This window comes from Engraulis encrasicolus, chromosome 2, assembly GCF_034702125.1.
Source record: "Engraulis encrasicolus isolate BLACKSEA-1 chromosome 2, IST_EnEncr_1.0, whole genome shotgun sequence".
In the NCBI taxonomy this organism is placed as follows: domain Eukaryota; kingdom Metazoa; phylum Chordata; class Actinopteri; order Clupeiformes; family Engraulidae; genus Engraulis; species Engraulis encrasicolus.
In genome coordinates this window covers 28,491,354-28,498,280 of record NC_085858.1, presented here as the reverse complement: position 1 = coordinate 28,498,280, position 6,927 = coordinate 28,491,354, and the positions used below count along the sequence as shown (strand labels likewise).

General features: G+C 46.2%; 1 long non-coding RNA gene across 1 annotated transcript; it reads right to left on the bottom strand.

Moving 5' to 3' along the window:
* On the bottom strand, positions 1 to 1,437 carry LOC134461736 (uncharacterized). Its single transcript, XR_010037386.1, has 3 exons — positions 1,225 to 1,437; positions 418 to 516; positions 1 to 97 (listed from the first exon to the last, which is right to left on the bottom strand). It is a non-coding gene; the product is annotated as an uncharacterized LOC134461736 (long non-coding RNA).
* Between the last annotated feature and the right edge of the window lie 5,490 nt (positions 1,438 to 6,927).

The window sequence follows — 6,927 nt, the reverse complement described above, 5'->3', positions numbered from 1 at the left end:
ATTCCGTGGGTAGCAACTTTTGGGTAACTGCACCTCGAGATCCACACAGTCAATGTCCTTGATATGAAGGTCCTGTGTAGGTCCTTTACTTCAGGAGCTTGCACAAAAGAAAAAAAAAAAGAATGTAGCTGGCAGACAAACAGTAGCCTATATTTTCGCTGGTGAACTGGTACAGTTGCATATTGTTAAGATCAAGCAAACAGACATGATCCTCATTAACATTCACACTACCTATTACAATCAGTGTGTTAACTTGTGACAACAGATTGTAGGCCTAATAGACTGCTGGATATTGTTAACACAGACCCTCCTCAATAACTCAGATGGGGTGGGGAACAGTCCTTAACTCAAACACAACATTTGGCTATGGTAAAGTACAACCAAGACATCTTTCCACAGATGATAGAACTAGCTTACCTGTCTGTGTGTCTTTGATGAAACCTTTTTGTCTGTCAGATGTGTTCTCCTAGCTTGCCAAAACAATACCTGAAGGCCTTCCCTTTGTCACGTTTCCCCCTGTGGAAAATCAGTACGTTATTCTTCAATCACAAAGCAATTAAGTCCATATAAACTAGCTTCTTAGTGTTATTTCCACATCAACGGAACAATTAATTCAACATAATTGAGCAAGTGCGTTGTGAGAGATCATCGTGGGGCTTGATTGACTGCGGATGGTTTCTCGGAATGCTCACCGCACTGAAGTGTTTGAGAATACAATCACGCACAAGAATGAGTCTCAGAAGTGTTTTCGTTGGTTTACTCGGTGTATTAACTGTCTGAATACACGGTATCAGTGTGATTCTAGTGTAGATCACTCCACCGGTATGGCACCATTAGCTCCATAACATCGATGTTATTTTAGTGCGACGCCATGCTGGTCTCGTCGAAGTGCAGTGTACTAATTTCCAAAGTGTAAAATTTAACTTAAGACGCAGCATGTGTATCCTCTAGCCGCCGTACACAGCCGTTTATCTGTCATTCCCAGTCAATCAACCCCACGTTCATCTCACACAACGTCCATGTAAACTTCAATCTTACGACCACAGACTTTGTTTAGATAGTCAACATTAAAGACTGTAAACTGAGATTAAAAAGGGAGACGTCCGGGGCGACAGTCCATCTGTTACAATGGCAACAGGGTGAAGCGTTTACCAAATCATTACCGTCATCTTTTAGGAATATACTTTACACACACCCTGACGTTGTTAAGAGCATGCCACTTACCATTATATGAGGTGAACCTCGTCCACTCCGAGGACCTTGTCTTGGAAGACAACACGTCGCGTTCAGCAAAAGCCATGCCTCCTGACTGCTCCGAAGACCAACTGGCACTGACGACATATTTTTATGTTTGCTGGGTTATCGACGCCCAGTTGCATGGCAGTGAGTCCAAAATTGCTCGCCTCCTTCGCCTGGTCTACCATTAGGGCTAACAAGGGCGAGACGACTAGAACTACCGGTACTACCATCGGGTTTTCAAAGAGCCCCATCATTTCGGCTACCAGTGGAGTTAACTGGTAGATAAGACTTTTGCCATAGCCTGTCGGTAACACGGCGAAAACGTCCTTCTTAAAAATGAATGAACGTAGAGCCTCCTCTTGCTCACATTTTAACGAAAACCCCAAGTCTAATTCTTCCAAAAGTGATGCCAATGCAGAATCAAACGAGCCCTGTTCCATTGCCGCCGCCATCTTTCTTGTGCTTTCTCCACTGCCCAGCGTCTCACTGCTATGTCGTCACTCCCTCAAAACCCCGCCCCAGAACCCTCTGCCCCGCCCGCGTTGATTCAAAACACATCTCTGCGTTGTGATTGGTTTAGTTACCATCTTGCCAGATTCAGGGCAAGATTCAAAATGAATAGTTGTTCGATACCAGACCCACCCGCAGCTGAAAAAATTTCAGCGTCCAGCAGGTGGCGCTGGTTTACCAGGCTAATCAACAGAAGTTCTTTATCCACTTACAGTGGAATAAAGTAGTGTTGCGTTTGTGTACTGTACGTCATGGATGAGCATGACCCGTCGCTCTTATATGACGTTAGTCACGTTACCCACGCAGCCGTGACGTGACGCACACTAGTAGCGTCACCGGAGAGATCTCTGCTATGTCTCCGCTGCCAATAAAGGGGAAATGGTGCGCCCTGGTGGTGTTATGACAGTGGTGCACCCCTCTTTTTTAAATTTATGTACCGTATTTATTTTTGAGAGAGATTTCTGGTGTCAGTACATTGTACTTGTACACCTCGTGTGTGACTTCTCAATAACAACTCCGTCCTTGGCCCAAGGCCTGGATGGGGATGGCATTCTTTATTTATTTTAAAGCACACTGGTATGTTGAGGCTACCCCTAGGCTGCAAGGGGAGCCACTTTATGTTACCAAATCTGCCCCTCGCCTGGGTGCGAGGGGTATTTGTTCCCTTAACACTGCTGAGACTACTGTGATAGTATCCCCTGTGTGCATAATGTTAACAATTTCACCCTTGGCCCCTGCCTGGATGCAAATGATAATTGTTTACTGAGCAGTTTAGTCTGGTGAGACAGAGGCTACTGCTTTGCATTACTTGTGTAAGTTATGTAGTAACAATTTCGCCCTTGGCTCTTGCCCAGATGCGAATGACCCTTGTTTACTGAACACTTTAGTCTGGTGAGATGCAAAGTGTGCATGTTATAACATGTTAACATTGTTATGTGTTAATACAATTCGCACTAGGCCCCTACCTAGATGCGAATGACCTTTGTTTACTTAACACTTTAGTCTGGTGAGACACAATGTGTGTATATTGTGTTAATAAAATTCGCCTTTGGCTCTGCCTTGGTGCGAATGACCTTAGTCTACTTAACACCTTAGTGAGATGAGACCGCTCTCATGCATTATGTGCATCTTATGTGTTGACCAAATCGTTCCTGGCCCTTGCTAGGAAGATAAAGATCTTTGTATACTGAACACCTTGGTATACTGAACAGTTTGGTGAAATTACCCTCTGTGTAGCATTGGCGTTTATTTTGTATCAACAGATTCGCCTTTGGCCCACGGCCTAGGTGCGAATAATGTATGTTTACTGGACCCTGAGATTGGGGGTGATTTGAGCTTGGTGACACTGCAGTTTCCGATTTTGAACACCTGCAAGACTTAACCTTTTCTCCATCTTCCTCTCCGGTGTGGGCGAGGACGTGGGAACAAGTGAGCCTGGGCTGTCAGGTCCGCCACTGGGTCCTGTAGGCCGTTTGGACAGTTTGGGCCTCTGTTCTGGGTTGAAGCACCTTGAGCTTCTGACCGTTCTAGCCCTTAGGGTGCAGGCTATGGCCTCTCTCTCCATAGGATGACTACCTTGGCAGTGTTGACCTGTCTGGGAGGTTGGGGCCTGGGGGCGGCTTGTGTGTCAGGCTCGCCCAGAGAGCATCATCCTTCTGCCTGCCGAGACCTTGTCTCCCTCATCTTCACCGGCACAGCGCCGGGCCCTTGGTGCAGCGTGTAGATGATGCCTGAGTGTCTGTTTTGCCGTGTCCGTCTGGACCTGGTGACAGCATCAGAGAGCAATCGGACCGGCTCGCCCACCTATCAGTCTCTCTTGCAGGGGAGAGCGATGTTGGACATAGTCGACACAGCCCGTCGGTTAGGGCACATTTGGAATACTTGTGAGGCTTCCAGTGACAGGGGGCCATCTCTCAGACAGGCCAGGACTGCTGGGAGGGGTGGCCAGGTTGGACTTGAGGAGGGAGGGGGGTTAGGGGGCAGTGTTGCTGGTCCCTTTCCTTGTCTCCTGCATCCTGAGCAGAGGGCCGCCGAGTCAGCATGGTCACTGGGGGGCCTTGATTACTGCAGGATAGGTCGCCCACCCTGTTGGGGTCGAGGGGGCAGCGACGTGATGTCCCTGATATTGTGCTTTATGCTTGGGTATCCTCCTGCTCCCTGTGAGAGGGGGTAGCCTAAGCTGGGGTCGTCCTCGGGTGGCATGGTTTCCACAGAGTCTGACTTGTGCATGGGGGCTGTTAGTGACGATCACCACATTCAGCCTCCGCTCCCGAATTCCCTCTGGTATTGTCCACGCAGTGGTGCAGGTATGGCGGCCTGCAACCGTTGCATGTGCATGGTAGGGTTCCATGCAGACCTGGGATTCTCCGCCCGCCATGGTGGGCTGCGTGACGCCGGCACGGGAGGCAACGGGCTCTTCACTCTTTGTTTTCACTCTTCCCTATGGCGGGGGAAATGCCTGAAGCGTCTTTCAGAATAAAAGAGAGAGGAGAGTAGGGTTACTCGAAGAACTCGTCATAACAAGTGATTACTTCAGTTAACACCAGTGTTAGCAGATTAGCCGCACGTGCGGGGTAGCTACAGATCGAAGCTAGCAACTTGTTTCCCGCCGAGTGGGTTTACATGCGGTGGGTTACCAACAGAAAACAGATTAAAATAGTCAAACAGAGTAGCGAGTGAGGCGTTCTCGCTCCCTGTTGTAAGGTGTAGCTTACCATTAATAAGTTATCACCGGCACCCGAGTGCTGGGTGGAGGTAGAGGTAGCTAAATCAGGCTAAGATGAAGTTAGGTAGCTAGGTGGGTTAGGTAGCCCGCCATGCTAAACTTGTAGCTACAGATCGAAGCTAGCAACTTGTTTCCCGCCGAGTGGGTTTACATGCGGTGGGTTACAAACAAAAAACAGATGAAAATAGTCAAACAGAGAAGCGAGTAAGGCGTTCTCGCTCCCTGTTGTACGGTGTAGCTTACCATTAATAAGTTATCACCGGCACCCGAGTGCTCGGTGGAGGTAGAGGTAGCTAAATCAGGCTAAGCTGAAGTTAGTAGCTAGGTGGGTTAGGTAGCCCGCCATGCTAAACTTGAAGTTCGCCACGACGCGGACACTTCACTAGAGTTGGAAAGTAAGCTGACTTAACTGCAAACCTTCAATGCACTTCTTGACGAAGGCAAACAATATAGCACTTACCGGCCGCGGTCGCGTTCGGCGACGGGGTCCTGGACGGTCCGTCTGTGAACGGTTAAGCGAGCACAGCCTTGGCAGGTGCGAGGAGCTTGTAGTAGATCTTCACGGGAAGAAAGCGAGAATACTGGACTCAGCGTGTCGACGGGGGTAGACACCCCAAGCGGGCGGAGCCCGACTGCGTCGACTGTCTGTCTTTGACAGACGTAATGTCATTGGAGCTTCCATAGATGGTCACGCCCAAGCGTATCCCATAGTGAAACACCGAGCGAAGTTAGAAAAAGAACTATTATTTTGTGATAATTAAGTTAATGTTTGAGAACATTAGCTTCAAGAAGTGCAGTGCATGATGGGTACGCAATCTAGGCCAACAGACAACCTAGCCAGCTCTGAGCCTACGTTCTTAGCTCCTCCCCTCACTCGTGAAATTTAGATGCTATCCAAACAATTTGCCATGTACGTAACAACAGAAATATTATCATTGCTGCATTGGCCATGCATTGCATTTCTGACTAAGGCCGTACCCATCATGCACTGCACTTCTTGGAGCTAAGTTTCTCAAACATTAAATTATTTATCACAAAGGAATAGCTTAGTTTCGCTTCCAAACTATTACTCATCGTTATATTCTGCATTTATTGTAGGGTTTTTACAATTAAAACTAATTGGTGTATGAAAAAATGACATCTCACCACCCACCGTCACTGAGAAGTTTACGTCCAATCCTTGCTATATAATGCTTCCAATTACTCTTTTACATATTGAGTAGAATAAGGGAGATCTACATGTCTAATGAGACTACTGTTGATCCAGAAATGTTCTTACACTTTGCTTCCCGGGGGGGTAGAGTGGGGGCCCTAGGTAGTGCGGGGGCCCTAAGCCATCTGGGCTGAGCAATGCATCACTTTAGAATAGGGACCCTTATTCCACATCTGTTTTCACACTGTTCAGGGTTTGTTCACACAGTGTACCAGGAGCTTATACACATTGTATTCTGGCCCTTACTGCTTACTCATAAATAGAAATCTAGGTCTACTAGGTCCTTACTAAGGTTATATTGGTAATACATCCCTTATTGTGCATGAACAAGACATTTGCGAATAAATGTCTAACAACTGTCTGATTTTGCTTAGTACATGCCTTACAAGTTACTTACTAAGGCATTAATATTGTATGTATTAGTGCTAATAGATGTATCCCTAAAATAAAGTGTTACCGGATTACTTTATATCACGATAACGATATATATCACGATATAGCACAATTACATACGTTTTCAGTTATTCTCTTTATTTGCTCTTTATTTTTTCATGTCGCATAACAATCTTTCTTTAAAATAGATTTTTAAATTCTTATTTTTACTGTTACATTAACTTATAGTGTGTATTGTGACAACATGAAATGTAATTAAATGATATTCAATTGTATAAAATTGATAAAATTACTATCACGATATAAACGATATAGGAGAAAGGTCACGATATACACTTTCATATCACGATAACGATATATATCGTCATATTGCCCAGCCCTAACACTATGAGCACAACGGTCAACAGGTTTTGGCTGGCATCAACCTCAGAGAGAAACCAAGTGTATGTCAGGAAATTATTATCTTTTCTCATATGCTGCTTCTGTCCATTATAGAGTTCATGAGCTCATTAGTCAGAAATCAACGAGCTGATAAAAAATGGCACATTTTAACCCGTTAACCCGACACGGTGTTATACATTTCCTGTTGCCAGAATGGCATGGGCGCAGATAGCGGTGGGGACGGGGGGGACATGACGTACCCAGATTTTCATTCACCTGGACCCGTCCCCCTCACTTTTATGGAGAAAATATCAGATTTCTGCCTTTGCATTTTGCAATGTGCGAAATAGCGCCTCCCTGGACCATTCACTTTCATATGTGGCAAAAAACGGAATTACACTCTGTAAACTGCTTTGTGTCAGCTCAGAGCCATACGGCTCTGTGTCAGCTGACTCAACAGTGACAC